Below are 24204 nucleotides of genomic sequence, written 5' to 3'. Positions count from 1 at the left end.
AGTCTTGTTTAGACAGTTCCTCAGTAAATAAGACAAAACCCCAGAGTAGTTTCAGAGATTAACTCGGTTGGAAATACTTGAATAATCGTGATATCCCTGACGATAAGACAGCATGTTTCAAGGAGCTATGATGCCAAAGTTTAACAACAAATTTATTTATTCTTGTGGCCTCTTAGGGACACATAAGCTGAACAAATAAACAGTAGAAATGCTTCAGAGAGGAAGACTAATCGATAACAGTTTTTGGTACTAGCCATAAAATTTCAACAGACGCCACCCCTGTCTCTTTTAAAATTCAGAACGTAAATTCTTTAGCGGGGGAACATACGTTAACCAAATACTGCAGGTTCTGTTTGTAGGCAACGTTCACAATTTTTGTATACATCATTTGCAGGTGATAACTGCCCATTAACGTTTATTGGGCCTACTGCAAGATTCATCATGCAGTCACATTAAACTTACGTCTAGCCACCCCTTATCATCATATGTTTAACTTCCTTTGACTCTCAGCACTATGCGGACATAGAATGTATTATTTAAAGTTATAAAAAGAAATGTCCACAATAATAAAGTCATTGTTGTTCAGGTAGTTGGTTAGTGTGGTTGTACGAGACACCGCAGCTGTTACACTTCTTTTCATTTCTGTTTAATATTATTGTTCACAAATTCAGTTTTGAGCCACTACTCATGTAATGGCTGACCTACCAGTCTATACCTTCGATTAGTTTTATTATTAATTTGATTTTTCTTTCTCGTTAACTGGTTGCCGTCTTCTTTTCGTACTGAAACAGTTCATTTGATCTTCAACTGTCCTCTGCAATCTGTAACATATCCCGAACAACAATAGAAATAATAAGTCAGTACGTGGAACCCATGTTGTGATGTTTCATTTCCCAAACAGTGTTAGCCATACAACTGAACTGTAATCATTCTAAGAACAGGTTATTAGAAAAAAGAGTATTACATTATATAATTACAACTGGGAAGAAATAGTCACAAATATTCAAAGAGTTTATTTATTTTTCTGGCACTCGTCCATCGTCTGCAGTGCATTTTCGTCTCGTTGTCTATAAGGGCGCTTTTGTTGCTGAAATGATTCAAACATTTTTCACCACTTTTGTTCTTGACTTTTATTTTCGTCCGTACGTCTCCTCAACAATTAACACAATGAAAATACAGTTCAGAATAACATCTGACAACTGAATCACAAGTATGCTTACATACTGCGAATAAAACAGTGACAAAACCACACATGACCTGCAGTTCGCGTGCTTTCCTTCTATTCATAACCTAGGTGTTCGCGTCAGAGCTTTGCAGAAAGGCACGTGTTTAATCATACCAATATTTCTAATTGAGACATAACTTAAAAATGTATAAATTTTTATAACCTACTGTTCTAATGTAGCGAAACGTTGGTATATGAAATTTAATGGAATTTCAAATTCATAATTGAATTTTCCAGAATTCGAAAGTTTATTTTACTGACAACTTTGTGAAAGAAACGTAGCCTGATCATAAAAGTAATTCTTTCTAGAGCACATAACTGAATGTTTCCATTAAGATATGCTACAAGTAACTCAAACCACTTCCGTCTCTTTCGAAATCGTAAATAATCTCCATTATTTATGTTGTCATTTTGTGATTTTTTGTTTGACATATTTTCAATAATAGCAACTGAATAAAAGTAATTTCATAGAGGTAACATTCCTTTCAATCCTGAACAATTAATTTCGGTCCAAATGATCTTCATTAAATTCTTAAAACTTTAGAAATTTGTTTATAATTGATTACAAATGAAATAGATTCTATAATAACTGACAGCGGTATGAAACAGATAGATACCTCTTTCTTTTTTGTTTCCCTGAACCCTCCTCTGTCTTAAAATAAATTATGAGATGGCGAACCCTTATTGTTATATACTGTACAGCCGTATTACACAAGACAATAAGATATGTTTTAATTATTTGTAAAATAAACCGAATGGAATGATGATTTTAATGCGATCAAACTTATCACGTATTACCTTTATAAGTTCGTATTGTAAAGATTACTAGAGATTTGGACCAGGCACCTCATTAGAGGGATTTTATCCCCAGATATTTTCATTTCTATCTGCACAAGGTTTCACCTCCACATAGACCTTTGCTCTAAACATAGTGCATGGTTTTTAATTTTCGAATATTAGCTGCTTTGGCTGTGTATAGAGAGCCATTTTGTTTGGTGTGCAGTCCTTGGTATCAAATCTTTCTTGAATGTTACCACTTTATCTTTTTTTTAGTTTCCATCTCAGAATAATTCTGCATGGACCTGCCTGAGCGTTTAGGTAACCAGCAATTGCACTTACACAAACACCATTACTTTAGATTTGTTTCTATACGTGCGTGCCACAATCATCAGGTAGCACACATTACATTTAACTGAACACTCCAGTGATCCTCCACTACGTCATCAATAAACCACATCGCGGTGGTTTTCTCTCTATGACAAAGACACGCCCAAAATGAGATATTCCTACAAATCCCTTGCATTATCGTATGCGTAACCTGATCCGACGATAAGCTACTCTGGGTTCGCTGACATCGGCTCCTTGTACCATTCTGTTAGCTCCGAGTACTCTTGTCTGCATCGTATGAAGATGAATGATTAGTTTCCGATTGCTGTAGTTGTTTCCTCATTGTCTGATGCTAAAAACATACATAAAAATATAATCTTCACTAGGCGCCCACTGGCCGATCTTGTGTTCCAGCCCGCATCGAGCCTGTGACTCGCTCTGTATGCTTCTATCAGCTCCAAACGCAAAGAGCATATATAACCTCTGACAGTGACAAACGGAAATAACAAGTGATCTTGGACACAGAGGTTATTTATTTCTATCTCTTAATTATAGCTATAGAGTATACATAGTGTGCTGTTCAAACTTTATTTAGTCAATTCAAAGTAAATACAAAAGGTAGTCATAAAATAAAGTTACGTATTTGGTTTTGAAACTTCCTGGAAGATTGAAACTGTATCAGACAGGGATTCAAACCTAGGAACTTTCCCTTTCGCTCTACCAACTGAGCTACCACTTTTTTATCAGTTTCTTCGTCGCTGTGTAGTCAGTGCTCCTTAGCGGATTTCACACGACATCTTTCGCGTTCTATCCATGAGAACGTCACTGAGTTTTTTTTATTACAGAGGTTTGCCAGTCCCCTGATTGAACACACTGAGGTACCGTCCCACGTGCTACCCGAAAACGACTATCCACCCGTTCCCTCAGCTTTACTTCCGTTAGTATCTCACGTACTACCTTTCAAATTTGACAAAAGTTCCAGGTCTACCACACAGTCTTAATCTGCTAGGAACTTTCATATCACTGCATGCTGCGCTGCAGAGTAGGAATTCATTCTGTATTTAATTTGTTTGTTTGTTTGCAAGTACGTTTAAAGGGGAAATATGCTGCGACAATCGAAGCTGATTTCATGGATGGGTATGTCAACAGTGTGTCTCGATATGACATAATAGGTATGTGGTGCAGACCATTCCAGTGTATTCGGACAACTCGTAATGAGAAAGAAGGAAGTCACATACCAGTTTTGTGTGAAGAAGGGAGAATCGCCACGGAAATGTAAGCTTTCACCCTCGAATGATTTCATATCACCAGACATGCAATAGTGGAAGAAGCGAAACTCAGATACAGATCACAGTCTTCCGCAATTTGAACACGAGATGGGTTGTGGCCCACTGGGTTCTGCGACTACTCATCCCCTTTCAAAAAGCCCGACGAATCTCAGCAGCTCTGGAAATGTTTTAGTTGTGTCAGGGCAATGACAATCACTTCTTTAGCCGCTTAATCACGATGAACGACTGTTGGCAGTATCGTCATCGCAAAACAAGTAATGGAAACGTGTGGATCCGCCATCGTCGAAACTGGTGACGAAATCTTAACAATAATATATAAGCCAGAATGAGATTTTCACTCTGCAGCGGAGTGTGCGCTGATATGAAACTTACTGGCAGATTAAAACTGTATGCCGGACCGAGACTTGAACTCGGGACCTTTGCCTTTTGCGAGCAAGTGCTCTACCAACTAAGCTACCCAAGCACGACTCACGCCCAGTCCTCACAGCTTTACTTCTGCCAGTATCGTCTCCTACCTGCGCATCTGAAGGAGATCTTCTGTAAAGTTTGGAAGGTAGGAGGCGAGGTATTGGCAGAAGTAAAGCTGTGAGGACGGGGCATGAGTCGTGTTTGGGTAGCTTAGTTGGTAGAGCACTTGCCCGCGAAAGGCAAAGGTCTCGAGTTCGAGTCTCTGTCCGGCACACAGTTTTAATCTGCCAGGAAGTTTCAATCATGTATACGTTTTTTCTGTGTGATTTTTATTTTACACATTTACTTATTCATTATTATTTTGAAATTTCCAAGTTAAAGTGCTAACAAAGTATGCTTGTTAGGTGCAAAACGTCGCAGGTGGATAGTACCAAAATATGACAAAAAGTTTGCGGGAGGTCATGAAGATGAAGCATCGCTGGAAGCTATTCAGGTGTGTGTACCAGTTCCAACATATTGTCCACGCGGCAGTCATACATGCTGCTTCTTTGAGCTGTCAAATTTTGCCTTACCCCGATATAGCAGTGGCATGGCACCCATGAACTTTCTCCTCTATCCTCATATGAAGAAACCATTGATAGCAGGCTTTCCCAGAATGATTACGAGGTGGTTTAGTAGGCTTCTCCTAAACAGTCCAGAAACAGACTTCTGCAACCAAAGTCTCTATCAATGAACTAATCATTGAGAAAATGTGTCGCTTTTAGGGGTGAATATTTAGAGGAGGAGGAGAAGGTGTAATACCATCACGAAGTTTCGCATTCGTAGCTTGTTTTTTCTGACTACCCCCTGTAAATATATCTTCATGTTTTCAAACGGTATTTCTTGATCGATTGAGTTCAAGGCCTAGAGCCGTCAGAGCTAATCTCCCCTTGTTCTTCTTCAGCTGCGGTGTGCCCAGTAATTTGCTTCGTGAGTCGTAAAACTGACGGTCACGTCCGGCGAACCTGCTAGTAATTCGCAGACCACAACACTGTGCGTAGGTCTTCCGACAATGGCAGCAGAAGAAACGTCGTAATGTATTTCTTACTTCGAGTATTCTTCAGGCTACCGTACTTCATCTTCAGATTTTTATAGGATAGGTAGGGGTGCGCTCAGGGCAGAGATCCGGATCTAGTGGCTTTTTTTTTTTTTTACTTGTAAGTGCATCCTCTGTTGGAAGAGTCAGGTGTGCTGTGTTAGTGGTTCACGCTTTGATGTTTTCGAGATACGAGGTGAGCTAGTTTGTGGGAACTTTCAGTCTAAGTACGTATCATGTAACTGACTGCTATCTGTCTGCTATAACCAAATCTCAAAGAATTGCGTAAGTACATAATCTAACTGAAGCTTTAACCTTAGTTGTTAGCTTCACAAGTTGCCGTATGTGGCAGCTGATACCAGAAATTCAGTAACCAGCGACACTGGGGACAGGTCCGACGGACTAGCTGGGGCAAATGTGCACATGCTTACGATTGAGCCAAAACTTTGTCTTTCCTTCCTTCGGTTTCAATACTGAACGTGTAGGTTTGTTTAACATATTTAATGGACCTCAGTTACTTGATCAGTGTTTCAATCGCCTGGTTCAGTGTTAATAAGACTAGTTCAACTTCATGTTACAAAAATTGCAAGAGGAAAAATATGACACACGCCGTTGTCTTCTAAAACGTTAGAGGAACCTAAGAAGTTAAAAGGAAATGCATCTTTCAGCAAAAAATCAGGTAAAAGGCCTGGACATAATAAATCCACATTACATAGGACTTAAAGCAGGGTATGCCGTGGCATAATTGCTTCGTTTCAAGAGGCTATTTTCTGTGACAGAGGAAAATGAATTATCGGAGAACTATATGAATTTGGATTCTATGTTCTGTGGTCTTACGTTTAAACGCTTCCGACATTTAGTATATCAGTTTGCCGAAAGTAACGGTGTGAACCACACATTTAATAATAATAAAAAAAAAACAAGTAGCAGTGGAAGACTAGATTCGTTCTTCCATCGCTCCTCATAACTTAAATTTGGGATAAACCGGAGAAAATCGTTTTCGTGAGGGTAAAGAAGCTCAATAAATCACAAATGGAAATTTCTTCCGCAGCTTGTAAATTCTTAAATCTAGATATAATTTTTTTTTTTACCATCGAGTCTATAATGAAGACGAAACAGGAACGCAGACAGCACCGCAAAAATTGCAGAAAGCATGTCAAGCAAAGACCAAATAATAATAATGCAACGTGGTTCCTCGTTATAAAATTAGTGACATGTTAGTGTGAAGTATTGATGTTTGATACGATCACGATGATGGAGACAATGATGATAATGATTTTGATAAAATAAAACATTTTACAAATTAACAGGGGCAATATTTGACAAATACTGTAAATCCCGTTTAGTCTTTTATAATACCCCGTGGTCTAGGGGTGCCGGCACGGTAGCTCTGCGTGTTCGGTCAGAGGGTTAGCTGCCCTCTGTAATAAAAGAACTGAGCTAATCGATCAACAACGAACTTGAACTGATGTCTTGCGACGTCCGATCCGAGCAGATGCAACGAACAAAAGCGAACAAAATGAGATTAAAAAAAAGGGGGTAGCGTCTTTGATTCATAATCAAAACATCTTCGGTCCCGGGTTCGATCCCCGCCACTGCCTAAATTTTGATAAATACTCAGCATTGGCGGCCGAAGACTTCCGGCATACGAAGTCAGCCTCATTCAGCCAACGGCCTTGTCAAAGAGGGCGGAGGAGCGGCACTCTCTTGTCCTAGGGGTGGGAAATTTCCCCTAAAGGCGGAAGAATCAGCAATGATCAACGACATGAGGATGCAGAAGGCAATGGAAACCACTGCATTAAAGACACGTAACGTGTATCCACGGGACATGTAGCCTGTAATTGAGGAAGTGTCATGATGATCTCTACATTGGCAAAAGATTCCGGAATAGTCCCCCATTCGGAACTCTGGGAGGGGCTGCCAAGGGGGAGGTTACCATGAGAAAAAGATTGAATAATCAACGAAAAGATAACGTTCTACGAGTCGGGGCGTGGAATGTCAGAAGCTTGAACGTGGTAGGGAAACTAGAAAATCTGAAGAGGGAAATGCAAAGGCTCAATCTAGATATAGTAGGGGTCAGTGAAGTGAAGTGGAAGGAAGACAAGGATTTATGGTCAGATGAGTATCGGGTAATATCAACAGCAGCAGAAAATGGTATAACAGGTGTAGGATTCGTTATGAATAGGAAGGTAGGGCAGAGGGTGTGTTACTGTGAACAGTTCAGTGACCGGGTTGCTCTAATCAGAATCGACAGCAGGCCAACACCGACAACGATAGTTCAGGTATACATGCCGACGTCGCAAGCTGAAGATGAACAGATAGAGAAAGTGTATGAGGATATTGAAAGGGTAATGCAGTATGTAAAGGGGGACGAAAATCTAAGAGTTATGGGCGACTGGAATGCAGTTGTAGGGGAAGGAGTAGAAAAAAAGGTTACAGGAGAATATGGGCTTTGGACAAGGAATGAAAGAGGAGAAAGACTAATTGAGTTCCGTAACAAGTTTCAGATAGTAATAGCGAATACCCTGTTCAAGAATCACAAGAGGAGGAGGCATACTTGGAAAAGGCCGGGGGATACGGGAAGATTTCAATTAGATTACATCATGGTCAGACAGAGATTCCGAAATCGATACTGGATTGTAAGGCGTACCCAGGAGCAGATATAGACTCAGATCACAATATAGTAGTGATAAAGAGTAGGCTGAAGTTCAAGACATTTGTCAGGAAGAATCAACACGCAAAGAAGTGGGATACGGAAGCACTAAGGAAAGACGAGATACGTTTGAAGTTCTCTAACGCTATAGATACAGCAATAAGGAATAGCGCAATAGGCAGTACAGTTGAAGAGGATTGGACATCTCTAAAAAGGGCCATCACAGAAGTTGGGAAGGAAAACATAGCTACAATGAAGGTAGCTGCGAAGAAACCATGAGTAACAGAAGAAATACTTCAGTTGATTGATGATAGGAGGAAGTACAAACATGTTCCGGGAAACTCAGGAATAAAGAAATACAAGTCGCTGAGGAATGAAATAAATTGGAAGTGCAGGGAAGCTAAGACGCAATGGCTGCAGGAAAAATGTGAAGACATCGAAAAAGATATGATTGTCGGAAGGACAGACTCAGCATACAGGAAAGTCAAAACAACCTTTGGTGACATTAAAAGCAACGGTGGTAACACTACGAGTGCAACGGAAATTCCACTGTTAAATGCAGAGGAGAGAGCAGATAGGTGGAAAGAATATATTGAAAGCCTCTATGAGGGTGAATATTTGTCTGATGTGATAGAAGAAGAAACAGGAGTCGATTTATAAGAGATAGGGGATCCAGTATTAGAATGGGAATTTAAAAGAGCTTTGGAGGACTTACGGTCAAATAAGGCAGAAGGGATAGATAACATTCCATCAGAATTTCTAAAATCATTGGGGGATGTGGCAACAAAACGACTATTCACGTTGGTGTGTAGAATTTATGAGTCTGGGGATATACCATCTGACTTTCGGAAAAGCATCATCCACACAATTCCGAAGACGGCAAGGGCTGACAAGTGCGAGAATTATAGCACAATCAGCTCAACAGCTCATGCATCGAAGCTGCTTACAAGAATAATATACAGAAGAATGGAAAAGAAAATTGAGAATGCACAAGGTGACGATCAGTATGGCTTTAGGAAAAGTAAAGGGACGAGAGAGGCTATTCTGACGTTACGGCTAATAATGGAAGCAAGGCTAAAGAAAAATCAAGACACTTTCATAGGATTTGTCGACCTGGAAAAACCGTTCGACAATATAAAATGGTGCAAGCTGTTCGAGATTCTGAAAAAAGCAGGGGTAAGCTATAGGGAGAGACGGGTCATATACAATATGTACAACAACCAAGAGGGAATAATAAGAGTGTACGATCAAGAACGAAGTGCTCGTATTAAGAAGGGTGTAAGACAAGGCTGTAGCCTTTCGCCCCTACTCTTCAATCTGTACATCGAAGAAGCAATGATGGAAATAAAAGAAAGGTTCAGGAGTGGAATTAAAATACAAGGTGAAAGGATATCAATGATACGATTCGCTGATGACATTGCTATCCTGAGTGAAAGCGAAGAAGTATTAAATGATCTGCTGAACGGAATGAACAGTCTAATGAGTACACAGTTTGGTTTGAGAGTAAATCGGAGAAAGACGAAGGTAATGAGAAGTAGTAGAAATGAGAACAGCGAGAAACTTAACATCAGGATTGATGGTCACGAAGTCAATGAATTTAAGGAATTCTGCTACCTAGGCAGTAAAATAACCAATGACGGACGGAGCAAGGAGGACATCAAAAACAGACTTGCTATAGCAAAAAAGGCATATCTGGCCAAGACAAGTCTACTATTATCAAATACCGGCCTTAATTAGAGGAAGAAATTTGTGAGGATGTACGTCTGGAGTACAGCATTGTATGGTAGTGAAACATGGACTGTGGGAAAACCGAAACAGAAGAGAATCGAAGCATTTGAGATGTGGTGCTATAGACGAATGTTGAAAATTAGGTGGACTGATAAGGTAAGGAATGAGGAGGTTCTACGCAGAATCGGAGAGGAAAGGAATATGTGGAAAACGCTGATAAGGAGAAGGGACAGGATGATAGAACATCTGCTAAGACATGAGGGAATGACTTCCATGGTACTAGAGGGAGCTGTAGAGGTCAAAAACTCTAGAGGAACACAGAGACTGGAATACGTCAAGCAAATAATTGAGGACGTAGGTTGCAAGTGCTACTCTAAGATGAAGAGGTTAGCACAGGAAAGGAATTCGTGGCGGGCCGCATCAAACCAGTCAGTAGACTGATGACAAAAAAAAATACCATTAATTTCTTTTTGTGTGGAATTTGGCCTCGTAACAATAGGATTTTTACTCGAGGCTTGGCAAAGATCCACTTTCTTCATTTGGAATAATTTTATGACACCATAAAAACAAGCTATCTTGAACTTAAGGTATACTGGTAAGTAAGATCCTACATCTATTGTGTACGATTTTCACTGTCAGATAATCAGGAAAGCAGGAAGGAAGAATGGTAAACTATTAAGTGTGCGCCTTTGCTCTCCCTCCCCTTTCTCTACATTTATTGTTTGGTGTGCAAGAGTATTTCCACAAATTATTTGTATCCCTTGCCAATAGGCTTCTATACATTTTTCTCTACTCACTCTGATACTGCATTATTATTGTCCGTAGGGATGCCAGAAATCACCTGCGGAAATGCCTACGCTGTACCTGAAGTTGGTAACGCAAAATTAAAATAATAGTAAGCAACAAGGATGAGACAAGTAATTCTATGTAGTTTCCGACTCATTAAGTACCGGGTGATCAAAAGGTCAGTATAAATTTGAAAATTTAATAAATCACTGAATAATGTAGATAGTGAGGTATAAATTGACACACATGCTTGGAATGACGTGGGGTTTTATTAGAACCAAAAAAATACAAACGTTCAAAAAATGTCGGACAGATGGCGCTTCATCTGATCAGAATGGCAGTAATTAGCATAACAAAGTAAGACAAAGCAAAGATGATGTTCTTTGCAGGAAATTCTCAATATGTCCGCCATATTTCCTCAACAATAACTGTAGTCGAGGAATAATGTTGCGAACAGCACTGTAAAGCATGTCCGGAGTTATGGTGAGGCATTGGCGTCGGATGTTGTCTTTCAGCATCCCCCTCACGATACACTTGCGACTTCAGGTAACCCCAAAGCCAATAATCGCACGGACTGAGGTCTGGGGCCTGGGAGGCCAAGCATGACGAGAGTGGCGGCTGAGCACACGATCATCACCAAACGACGCGCATCAGCCGGACATTTTGTGAAATTTGTTTTCTTTGGTTTTAATAAAACCCCATGTCATTCCAAGCATGTGTGTCAATTTTTACCTCTCTATCTACATTATTCCCCGGATTATTAAGTTCTTAAATTTATACTGACTTTTTGATCCCCCGGTATATTACAGTACAAAGCTCCACACAGTTCCACATCTGAGGACGACTGGAATTTCTGGCCTCGGTTCTAATGTGGTCACTCCTGTTACCGACTGAGCTATCCAGGGAGGAATCACTTCTCCTCTTCAGAGCTCCACTAGTGGCAGTGTTTCACCACTAATTCCCAAACATCGCAGAAGCTGACGAAATTTTCTCGGGCCTCTCTCCAGGTGACTGCAGACCAGATGGGAGGCCCTGGTGGTTTCGTCAGCAGTAGTTGCCAGGAAGGTCTGCGCTCGCATCACAGAAGTTCTCCAGCACAACTTGCTGCACGTACACCGGGAAGAGCGCACCTTGCGAAGAAATCGTTTAGTCCACACATTAGGGCTCTGTCCAGTGAAGAGCTTAAGGTTCCTTCTGGAAATTAGGATTTTTCCGGTTTCAGCTTTTGAAATAGTACAAGAGCAAAGCTCGAGAACATATCGCTTAATAATGACTGTAAACAGAGATGTAACGCAACAGAGCTCATTCTGTTTGTCCATGAGATCCAGAGCTCCGTAGACAGAGGCACCAAGGGTGACGTGCCCTCGACTTCCGAAAGGCATTGGACACGATTGCTTATTGTTGTTCAATGAACAAAACACGAGTTTCACTCGTATCGGCCTAGATATTTGACTGTCAAGAAAACAGGTACACAAAATGTCTTTTACTCCTTTTCGGGGCAAATCCGACAAAGAGAAAAGTAATAACACGTTTCTTGTAGTGGCCATTTTCGCAGCAGCTGTATATAAATTGCAGTAAAAAAAACTGCCATTTTTGCATGCTGCACATCGAAATTATTATTTTTATTTATGCATCCAGACGCGTTTCGCCTTTTTTACAAGTCATCTTCGGTGGGTGTCCTGAAATAATACATGATTTGTCCATTTTTACAGTTAGGTTATCGTTTCACATCGAAGTTACAGATTTAAAAACAGTTCCTTAACATTTTCTTATGAAATGGAAAGGTACTTACACTTAACGTCTAATTTATTACATCCAAGCAAACTGATTTTTCTCGTCTGGTAACCAGGTGGACATCTTACAGTTCACTTTCAGTTCACTCTTTACGTTACACATCACTGTAACTGCCATCTTTTCAATACAGAGTTTAATTTGTTTTTCTAAATGTTACCAACGTTCTCAGTTTTCTGCATTCAACTGTTTTGTGAATGTGTGTGTGTGTGTGTGTGTGTTTTAAAAATGCCTTTCGGCAACACATCGAGAGTTGATAGAGTTTACCAAGAACAGTAACTGTATGAGTTGGTTCCCATAAAAACTAAAATGGGCTTGACTGTTTCTCTAAAAACAATCAGTTACATCATTATTCACAAGTTTATACATTGTAGTGGGAAAATAAAATCTCTAATGAGACCATAATTTCAAGCAGTGAGCTAATTTTGTACCCTGCGCGCTGCAGTGAACGTGGCGAGAAACTCGTGGGGCCGACCACGTGGCAGAGGAGTTGGCAAAGCTGGTGCGAAGGTATGGACGTAGATAGAAATTTTATGAGGAAGCTCGGTGGGTAAGGGAAGACAGGGAGGTGTGCGGCGGTTCCGCCCCTCCCTCGTACCAGATTGTGGGGGTGGCGCAGATAGGTCCGGCAGCTCCATTGTCATGCGAGGCGCGGCGGCGGGACCGCCCCCGCCCTGTGCGGCGCCGCCTCCTCCCCCGGCGCTGGATCCGATGCTTCGCTCTGTCGCCGCCGCCTCCGGACCCACCTAGCTCGCTTTCACACACGGGTCTCTGTGGGAGTTATAAATTTGTCGTGTGGAGGGAGAAAAAATTGTCCCGGCGCATAAGGAATAAAAAAGCGATAACTCGGCCCTCCACTTTCAGGTGCTCTCCAAGCCTGGGGGCAGTTTGTCCCCAACCCCTGTCTTCCATCACAGTCTGGGTGGCCTCCAACTAAGTCAGCTGGCTTCCTGCAATCTGGCCAGAAAAGTACGTGAGCAGTTCGCACCTAGGGAAAGGTGACCTGTACGTCCTGCTTACATATTTCCTCGTCGGGTAGCGTATCTGCGGTGCATGCATTTGCAGGTTCACTATATGAGACTAGCGCCTATAGTTTTGCTGAGCCCTGGTCAGTCATCAGCAACACATAACCAGAGAAATGTGGACGATTGTCTGACTGGAACAGATCTGATCATGAATGAAAGTGGAACAGACGACTTTGCAGTACTCTGGTATATAATATGACTGAGTTGGAGTGCAAACAGTTATTTTACAATTCTTAACGTCGTATTTGGTTGTTATAACAGGTAAAATGTAAACGTCATATGTCAGTATTGGCTGGGACAGTATATAAACGGGGTAAGTTGGTTGGTTGGTTGGGGAAGAAGACCAGACAGCCTGGTCATCGGTCCACGGGTAAGTACAGCTATGTGTCGGAACGGGTGTTCTTCGTTCGTGTACCTGTCACAATCGTGCGTTAGCGTCTTCGGCTACGAGACAGGTCATAATATGCGGGACCAACGCGAAAGTGTAGGAACTTCGGGACTAAAATTAATGAATATGATACTATACAGCTTCAATGTTTGTTAAGGACTGAATTATGGAATACACAACTGTAACAGTATATATTCTTAGAGACGATCGATTTCGGTCCAGTATCAGACCATAAACGGGCACAAAAACCATATCAGCTACGCTTTAGCGTAACTGGAACAACAGTGGGCACATGTACATTGTTATATAGTTGATATTAGCTGTATATCGTAACATAATGTCCGTTTAACCTCTTAGACGCTTTTTGTATGGCATATTCATGAGCCGGACGGAGTAAATCAAAGATAATTATTGGGAATAAACTTTGATTTACTGGGTTCAGTGCATGATTGCACCATACAAAAAGCGTCTATGAGATTAAAAGGACATAATGTTACGCGTATACAGCTAGTATCCTCGATCGTACCAAATAAAATTTACCGTTACATCTGCATACCGCAAAATGCCGTTTTAACTTTGAGAAAATTATGGAGAATCGGCGTTCAAACGTGGTTGAGCATCCCTTTCGTTTTCAATGACTGGATCTACGAAAATGGAAGAATAGGGTAGAATACTTTATGGGTCAATATTTCATTTATTAATGATTACCTGTGTCGATCTCCCTAGCATCATCTCCATAACTAAGTTGGGAAAAGAATAAAAGAGGTATGACAGTGTAAAAATAATATGAGGCGTATTCGGAAAGTAAGGTCCGATTTGGCGCGAAATGGAAGCCACTGTGAAAAGTCGATGAAGCTCTGCACAGATGTGTTGGACAGTGTCTCTAGTATGCCCATTGATCGCATGATGTCGCTCTTTTCAATTCTGAGTGCATAGTGAGCACGTAGAGATGCCTACAACAACAGAGTCTCCCACCTAGTATGGGGATCTTTTGTGAGATTTTGACTGAAGCTATGCAGCCCAAATAACATAAATGTCTTGCGTTCCTTTCTTCAAGACAATTCTCAGTCGCATTCTGCAAGGGCAATGAAGGTGTTCCTGCAGCGTTTTTGATGCGAAGTCTTTGATCACCCACAATACAGCCCTTAATTGGCTCCCTTTGAGTTTCATCTTAGCGCACATGAACCGCTGGCTACGAAGCCAATATTTTGGGACAGACAAAGAGCTGTAGACTAGCGTAGATAATTGACGGAAAGCACAGGCTACTGCTTTCTGTGACAAGGGTGCCGGAAAGTTTGTAAAACGCTACGACAAAATGTAAATAGGAGCGGCAAGTATTAGAGGGGCAGTTCGAAGGTGTGGCTAACTGTTGCGAATAAATTTGTTTTCAATTTCACTGTGGTTTCCATTTCGGGACCGATCGGACCTTACTCTCGGAACGGCCCTCGTATGCTCATTATTATAAGTACGCAAACAAGCACATAAATGTACAATTTTTACTGTGAGATCGTTTCCTGCGTTTGTGTTTGCTACGTATTCTGTTAAGGCATTATTTACTATTTAATATTTATAGTTATCTTTATTTTGTGATGGAAGGATCTGCTTTGCACTGTTTAAGGCGCTGGACACTACTTGTCCACATGCCGTATCGCTGACTGCCGTTTTTCCCCATCGCATCCTTTGTGCTGTTCACTTTAGGTTTCTGTAGTTCGTACAACTAGGGACAAACTTACAGCATCGGGTATGGATCGGGTTAAGATGTTTTGTGACTTTCCCATCTTAGATTGGTAGATGAGTTGCTAGCCTGAATGAAATAGGTAGTATTTAAAAACTGAAATATACATCAAGAGGTGTCTTTCATTTATTATATCGTCTGAGTTGATCTGCAAAAATGTTAATACGTTTTTATTTTTAGCAACCAGTTTCAAAAGTTATAAGTGTAGTCTTCTGGTCTTCAAAACTTTTTCTTGTAAAAAATATTCATTGTGAGTTAGAACCTCATCCAATTCTGTCATTGTGGTGTATAAAATGTACAAATTATACAAAGGTTTGTCAGAAATATAAAGCACACTGCCATTTCCGTATATGTGACGACCGCAGATGATTGCTAGCTCTTAAAAATTAAAATATAGAGTGAAATAAGTATTTTTATGTCTGTTTACGCTTTTGTGACATGCTATATAAATTTAGGATGCACGTCAGACGACAAAATATATGGTGCCCGCAATGTGAGCCGATACATTGCAGTTTGGCACCACAATATGGAACGCATTTCAGCTAACACAATTTGAGTCTCTGACATGTATTTCAGATGTGGTTCAGCTCTTATACGCTTTTATAAAACTCAAGAATATACCGTTAAAAGTTTTGAAATAGTTCGCCAACTTGTTTTTGTGAACCCACCACGAGATTTCTGCAACTTCTCGTGAAAGGGTTGTGAGTTACCGTCATTCCTCCGACATTTCCACCACAAAATACCGTATGACATGCTTGCACATATGTCTGGGATATTTGTACGACAACAAAGGACTAAAACAACCATGAAGGTGTGCAGAAGGAAACTCGTACTACAACAAGAATCACGGAATTTTGGGACGGAAGGAGTAATGTTGTAACATTTTCTCAAAATGTCCCTGACAAATGAACGAAGATTTTTGTTTGGTTTTGTTTTCATTCGACGTTCCGCAGTTCTCATTTGAGAAAATGTTCAGCAGCAGAAAGATATTTTGTCGAGGCATTCATGAAGAAACTATCTCATCCTTGATTAATTTTGATATAAGAAGACCAAGGGTGAAGTAAATGATCATGTTTGGATGGGCAACTGAAATTCGCGTAACGTAACGAAATTCAGCGACTTAATCGATGTTTATGGGCAATGAGTAAGATATCAGCTGAACAACCATTCGGTCTTTCGTCGAGAAAGTAGGTTCATAATGGTTCAAATGGCACTGAGCACTATGTGATTTAACTTCTGAGGTTATCAGTTGCCTAGAACTTAGAACTAATTAAACCTAACTAACCTAAGGACATCACACACAGCCATGCCCGAGGCTGGATTCGAACCTGCGACCGTAGCGGTCGCTCGGCTCCAGACTGTAGCGCCTAGAACCGCACGGCCACTCCGGCCGGCAGAAAGTAGTTACTCCAGTCTAGTTACTGATTTTTGGAATCACATGAATGGTCATAAGCAGTTTCTCACATATTCTACAGTTTCTTTTTGTTGTTAGATATGAAGTTGTGTTTTGTACAGCATTTGGAAATGTTTCGCTTTCTATAGGCCTATATTTAATTGCCGTATTGTTCTTTAAAGAATTGGGAATGTACTGCTTATTCACATGTTACAATATTTTATGGTGAGTAATATTCTACATATTTTTTTAAGTTAGTGACATAACATGCGGACAGTGAAGCGAGACTTTGCCGATCATGCACGATGTTGCACATTGAAAGAGAAGAAGGTGCTTTACCATGAAACGTGTGATACTTGCGAATGAACCGAGTTTCTTTTACGTCTTATTAATTCCACCTGTCTTAAGAATGGAAACTGTGTTGGTTTCCAACAGTTTCTGTTTCAAAATTTAATATTCCTGCTTATTTTGATTTCACTTACTGATTGCTGGTATGTAGTAGAGTAATAATTGAGCAGATAAACGAATAAATACATTAAAGACAAGATTTTCTCGAATTCATCGCTTTTAAATTTCAGTGGAATATTTGTTCCTAAATGCATGACCATTTTTACCTTGGAAAATGTTTTCACGTCCAGAAAAACTGTATTTTTCCAGCGTAATTACTGTAATTCCAGGAAAACGTTGCATTATATATAAAGTAAGTGCCATGATTTAAACACAGAATAAGAAATTATATTAATTCTCTACTACAGGGCTGGCTAGAGGAGAGAGTTGAAAAGTGAATTCAGGCAGCACACAAATTTTTTTGTGGTAGCTCAACACTTAGAAAAAAAGTACTGATTGCAAAAAAGCGAGCATTAAGAGTGATGTGTGATCTTCACCGACGGATGTCATGTAGGTACCTCTGGAAGCACCTACGAAATTTAACTGCGTCACAATACATATTTCCGCTAGTGAAATTCGTCTTCAGTAATCTACCACAATTTCAGAAGAACAGTGACGAACAAACGTATAATATTAGAGATAAAAAATGAACTTTATTACGCACTTGACAGTGAAGCTGGCAGAATCTCAGAGAGTAGTTCCGTATGCAGCAATAAAACTTTTTGATGATTTCATCATTTGCCCAATAACATAAAATTTGTGACTTGTAACGCGTACGTAACTGTTCCCCATTCGAGATCTCTTCAAGATGCAATACCATTGATTCTAGATCACGCAGCTAGGCGGTTGAAAATCCGTGGTTATTTAATCAGTGAAACTCATAAATTCACGGTGTTCTCATCTGCATATCTAGCTTTACCGTATTTTACGGACTATCAGACACTACGGACTATGAGAGACCCTACAGACTATGAGACGCACATTTATTTTGGAGCAATTTTTTAAAATATAAAATATTCAGTGTTTTTATTACTATATTTCGACTAAAAAAATTACTAGTTTGTGAAAGCAAACTGGCCTTTAAAACCATTGAAAAGCATCATCTTCTAGTTTTGGCCACTTTGTATTAAGCCCTCTGTTTACACATTTAGTATTATCGTTTTTTTTTCAGTTTTTCCTTACTAGCCCGCCAATTGCGAATGATTTTTCTGTTGGTGGAGTGCCGAAATGCCGCTCAGCTGCTATGATTCCTTGTTCTTATTTTTTCCATTACAAAACTAACAAAACTAGCTACTAACAAACGTTTGGTACTGTTACCGATAACACAGATTACTTTCAATTCTAGTTCACTTGCCCCATAGATTTCAATGACTCATCATCGGCTAGACAGTGCTCTGAGTTTGTAATGACGGGGCGGGAGGGAGACAGTGTTAGCAAGCTTATGAATCCTCGCAATTCATGTTGATCGCATCGGTACACTGTTGCTGCCAATTGAATTTATCGTTACCAGTGAGAGATAGCTTTCGCACAGGATCGAATGTGTGGTAATGATTTTTAAGACAGGTGGAAATTTTATATCAAACGCAGTACATTTTTATGTTAATTTCGAGCTTAAGAATGCTTGAATGTTGAGGAAGAAAAAGGTGCGTTTAATAGTCCGTAAAATACGGTATATTAAAAATGTCATGTTTGATGTGGTGGTAAAATACTGCATCGTGTGCATGTGTATTAGACCAGGGACCTATAAACGACAGAGAAGCATCGTCCCGCCGTAGCCCTCAGTGGTTCACAACCCCACAACAGGCCACAGCACTCAACCAAACCCACGCCGCCCCACACCGAAACTGGGGCTACTGTGCGGGTTGTCCTGCAGTGTCCGTCACCCCCCCCCCCCCCCCCCCCTTTCCACTGGGAACGTCTCATACCGGACGAGTAACCCCAAATGCTTGTGTGGTAGAGAAATTATGGTGTACGCGAACTGCGCAGTGCACAGCTCGCGTTTATCCCATGTATTGTTTGTATCTTCTATTACGGTACTGCCGCCTCGTTTCTTATTCCATTTACTGGCGTCACTAATTTCCTGCCTTACTTGCAACAGCGCGTATCGTTAAGTGCACTGTCGTACCATCTCTGGAGCGACCGATAGTATTTCCGGGTCGTCGTGTGTCTGGCAGTCAGTTGGAGACGGACCAGCAGTGCAGTCGGGACGCAGCAGCAGCGAAGTCGGCGACAGAGCGCCGCTGAGGCGCCGACAGCCAGAGCTCGCCGACCGCCGGCGACACACATGAACTGTCAGACGGAGGGAGATTGGAGCTGGACGACCGTTGCTTGGTCGTTCGGTTAGTCGTGGCATCGGCCGACGTAAATTTGCTCCTTTCACCGTTTCCGGGTGTGGGCAGTTGGTCGGTTGGCGTGGAGCAGCGAGGAGGTCTCCGTGGCGCGTGTCTGGCCGTGACCTGGCGGCGTCCACGCTCGGTCGGAGTGTGAGGGGCCGTTCCCATTGCTACGAGGTCCGTGGCCCACCGATCCCGGACACGAAAGATAAGTTATCCTATCGGTTGGTCCGTTGACAGTCTGTCTGTTGGGTTCTCGTCGGATCGTCAGTGGTTGGCACGACTGCCTGTCTCACCTAAGCGAGCGTTAGTGCTTCAATTCCAGGCCAAACCTTGAACACCTGAGTGCCCTTTGGTGTACTGCCCTTTTTTTTAAAATCTGTTCTTGTTGTTTGTACTTGTATGACCTCTAGCTGATTTTTTTTTTAATTGGTGATGTTTTGCTATTAAGGCCTTCAGCCTGGCTTAAAGAACTGTTTCACGTAAGACCTTGGCTTTTTAAAGGTTTTAATGTTGTTGTATTTTAAGTTTTGGTCCTTCGGCCGAGTTTGAGTTGTTTCTAAGGCCTTCAGCCTAGTTCAAAGAACTGTGTCACGTAAGGCCTCCAGCATTTTAAAAATTTTGGTGTTGCTGAATTTTAAGTCTTGTGCCTTCAACCGATTTTGAGTTCGAGTTTGAGTTGTTTACGCTAAGGCCTTCAGCCAAAATTAAACAAAGATTTTACGTAAGGCCTTTGGTATTTAAAAAATTTATGTTATGGAGTTGTAAGTGTTAGGCATTCAGCCGATATGAATTTAACTTGATACTTCAGCGTAACTAAAGAACTGTTTTAAGATAAGGCTTACCTTTTAAATGTCTGATTATACTTGCGTTTTTAATTATTGGCCTTCAGCCGTTTTTAAATTACAGTGGCTTTCAGCAGGTAATTAAATCCCAAAGATTAAAGCTGTGTGTTAAAAAAAATGTGATCTTGTAATGTTTTGTCAAATAATAAAGATGTATGTTCGAGTGTAACTGACAGACCCTTATTTTGGCCCCTTTGCACAATCTATCTGCCCTGTGTTGCGGGTTAAGCAGAGCGTATTACGTACGTGGGGACAGTGTTTGCGCAGGAGTCGCCAATATTGTATAACTGAAGCGGAATAAGGGGAACCAGCCCGCATTCGCCAAGGCAGATGGAAAACCGCCTTAAAAACCATCCACAGGCTGGCCGGCACACCGGACCTCGTCACTAATCGGCCGGGCGGATTCGTGCCGGAGACCGGCACGCCTTCCCGCTCGAGAAGCAGCGCGTCAAACCGCGCTGCTAGCCGGCAGTGCAAAATACCGTATACTTATTTATTATAACAGAGTATTGTCTTCAAACAATATGGCCAATTTAAAAAACTACACACTTATCGTTTCACTACAGTAGGAATAATCCACTAAATTACAGGCCCATATCGTTAACGTCGATATGGAGCAGGATTCTAGAACATAAACTGTGTTCGAACATTATGAATTACCTCGAAGAAAATGGTCAATTGACACACAGTCAACATGGGTTTAGAAAGCATCATTCCTGTGAAACACAACTAGCTTTTTATTCAAATGAAGTGTTGAGTGCTATTGAAAAGGGATTTCAGATTGATTCCGCATTTCTGGATTTCCGGAAGGCTTTTGACACTGTACCACACAAGTGGCTCGTAGTGAAACTGCGTGGTTATGGAATATCGTCTCAGTTATGTGACTGGATTTGTGATTTCCTGTCAGAGAGGTCACAGTCCGTAGTAATTGACGGGAAGTCATCGAGTAAAACAGGTAGTGTTATAGGCCCTTTGCTGTTCCTTATCTATATAAACGATTTTGGAGACAATCTGAGCAGCTGTCTTCAGTTGTTTGTAGATGACGCTGTCGTTTATCGACTAATAAAATCATCAGAAGATTAAAAGAAACTGCAAAACCATTTAGAAGAGATATCTGAATGGTGCAAAAAGTGGCAATTGACCCCAAATAACGAATAGTGTGAGGTTATCCACATGAGTACTACAAGGAATTCGTTAAACTTCGGTTACACGATAAATCAGTCTAATCTAAAAGCCGTAAATTCAACTAAATGCCTAGGTATTAGAACAACGAACAACTTAAATTGGAAGGAACACACAGAAAATATTGTGGGGAAGGCTAACCAAAGACTGCGTTTTATTTGCAGGACACTTAGAAAACGTAACAGATCTACTAAGGAGACTGCCTACACTACGCTTCTCCGTCCTCTTTTATAATACTGCTGGGCGGTGCGGGATCCTTACTGGGTAGGACTGGCGGAGTGCATCGAAAAAGTTCAAAGAAGGGCAGCACGTTTTGTATTATCGCGAAATATTGGAGAGAGTGTCACAAAAATGATACAGGATTTGGGCTGGAAATCATTAAAAGAAAGGCGTTTTTCGTTGCGACGAAATTCCAGTCACCATCCTTCTCCTCCGATTGCGACAATATTTTGTTCACACCGACCTACATAGGGAGGAACGATCACCACGATAAAATAAGGGGAATCAGAGCTCGTACAGAAAGAAATACGTGTTCATTCTTTCCGAGCGCTATACGAGATTGGAATAATAGAGAATTGTGAAGGTGGTTGGATGAACCCTCTGCCAGGCACTTGAACGTGAACTGCAGAGTATCCATGTAGATGTAGATGTAGATTTATTCACACTTAACATTTTTTTGTCATTACGCTTCTCCTGTCTGATACCACGATTAACGAAAAGAAAAATCAAGCGACAGCAATTTCTCTCAGTACCGATACCGTCGGTCTGGAATAAACGGTACCTCCCTGATGCACAGTTCGGCAGTAATTCAGTTGCAAACGCCCACGATGTGTTTCGCGACATGCCAGCCCTGTCGCAAACGACCTGCCGCGAGCGCGTCCGGCATAGGACGGTCGCAGAGGCGGTGATAGATGCGCGATAAGCGTGCAGGCGCCGGACGCGGTCGATTCATCACTGGTGGCCACTGCCGCCGCTGATCCATCATCAGCTATCAAGGAGCTAAACAGCGCGGCGGGCTTCATTACCGCTAATGATTCCAGCGCAACAGAGACGGGCACGGCAGCGGCTACTACCGACAGTCCGCCGAGACCGGCAATTACGTGCGTGCCACAATGATAGCTGCCGTCCTGGGTGAGGAACGCAGGCCAGCCGCACTCTAGTTGACCGGTGCGCATGTTACGTACACCAGTTACAACGTGCAAAAATTTCATCATCGGATTTGCAGTCCTTCCGCATTTAAGTTCTACAATATACGTGTAAAAGGATTGAAAGGAAAGGAAAACTCGCAATTATTATGGACACTCTTCGTGAACTCAACTGGGAAACCCCAGAGGGTAGACTACCTTCTGTTCGAGAAACAGTAATGGAGAAAAATTAGAGATCCGGCTTTTGAAGCTGACTGCAGAACTATCCTTCTATCGCCGAAGTACATTCCGCGTAAGGATCATGAAGGTAAGTGAGCTGTGGTGCGCCTTTTCTGTCCCACCAGCTCTTTGGCACGTGACTATCGATTAAAAGTCTAATACTATATTTTTAGCGTTCGATTTGTGTACAGTTATTAGTTTAAATGTTTTACAGCATTGATATTGCTGAGAAATTGCAGTCACCTTTTATTGAAAGCATTTATTGGTTCTTCATTTATATTGCTGTTTATTGATCTCTTAACTTATATTAATTCATGTCTGCTTGGTGATTCCCGTGTTTTCTGCTGTCTGTTTGTGTTCCGGTTTACTGCGAGTTGGGTGTGTAAGAGCGGCGCCACGTTCTGCTTCGGTGCACAGAAGCTGTGACGTGTCGTCTAACGGGAAGTGACTCCCCGGCGTTTAGGTGTTGCTTTGGACGGCTGGTCTGCTGCTTCGGCATTTTAAGTTAAGTCACCTTTTTTCCATGGCAGCGTGGCGTCACTGTCTGTTTGGTAGACATTTAACCTTTTATATATATAAGGGACGTTTCTACTTTGTTTGGGAATCATTTGTATTAATTAACTTGTTATGCTCCTTGTGTTATTTGGATTCGTGACAAATTGGTGTGCTTTGTAAATCACTTTCACATTGGAGATTATTGCCTGAAAAAAGAAAAAAAAAAACTATCTGTGTCACCTTTTAAAATCACCTTTAGATTGTAATTTCTTTCGTAAGTATTGAAATTTCCGTGGCTCATCTCTTAAGTATGTTGTTGTAGTTGTACATTTTGATATTGTCTTAAGAACGGCCACGAGTTGATTGCCTCTAATCTGTTTTATAAAAGCTTGTTTTGAATAAATTGTTAATAGCTGATTTGCAAGTTGTTGTGTTAACTAGTGACGTAGTAGGGGCTAGGGGCCGTGACCTTCCATGATAAGTGAACCCCTCATCCCGACTTCCTAAGTCACAGTAATATATGTGAAATTAGGACTCCTAAGGACTCATACAGACAGTCCTTTTTCCCTTGGTCTGTTGTGGGTGGAACAGAAACGGAAATGACTAGTAGGTGTACAGTGTACCCTCCGCCACACACTATTCCGTGGCTTGCGGATTGTGCACATACAGGGGACAGGCAAAATCATGTGAACACCCGTACATACTTGAGAATGATCTATAATAATGTGCTGGACTCCCATGTGCCCGTAATACGGTGATTCTTCCTGGAATACTGGCGGTTGAATATTGTATAGACTCGAGTGGAATGTTGTGCCAATCTTCGGTCAGAACCTCTTCTAGTTCCTATAGTGAGGGAGGCGCAAATCTGCTACGGAGTCTGTGCTCCAGTGCTGGCCACAGGGGTTCGATTATGTTGAAGTCCTGGTCAGGGGAGAAGCTGCTGTTCAGTTGCATGCTCCTCATCCCAGGATTGTACTTTCTTGGCTTTTAATGGA

This window comes from Schistocerca piceifrons, chromosome 5 (genome assembly GCF_021461385.2).
Source record: "Schistocerca piceifrons isolate TAMUIC-IGC-003096 chromosome 5, iqSchPice1.1, whole genome shotgun sequence".
NCBI classification, from domain to species: Eukaryota; Metazoa; Arthropoda; class Insecta; order Orthoptera; family Acrididae; genus Schistocerca; species Schistocerca piceifrons.
The sequence above is the reverse complement of the archived record's forward strand: the minus strand, read 5'-3'. Positions refer to the sequence as shown.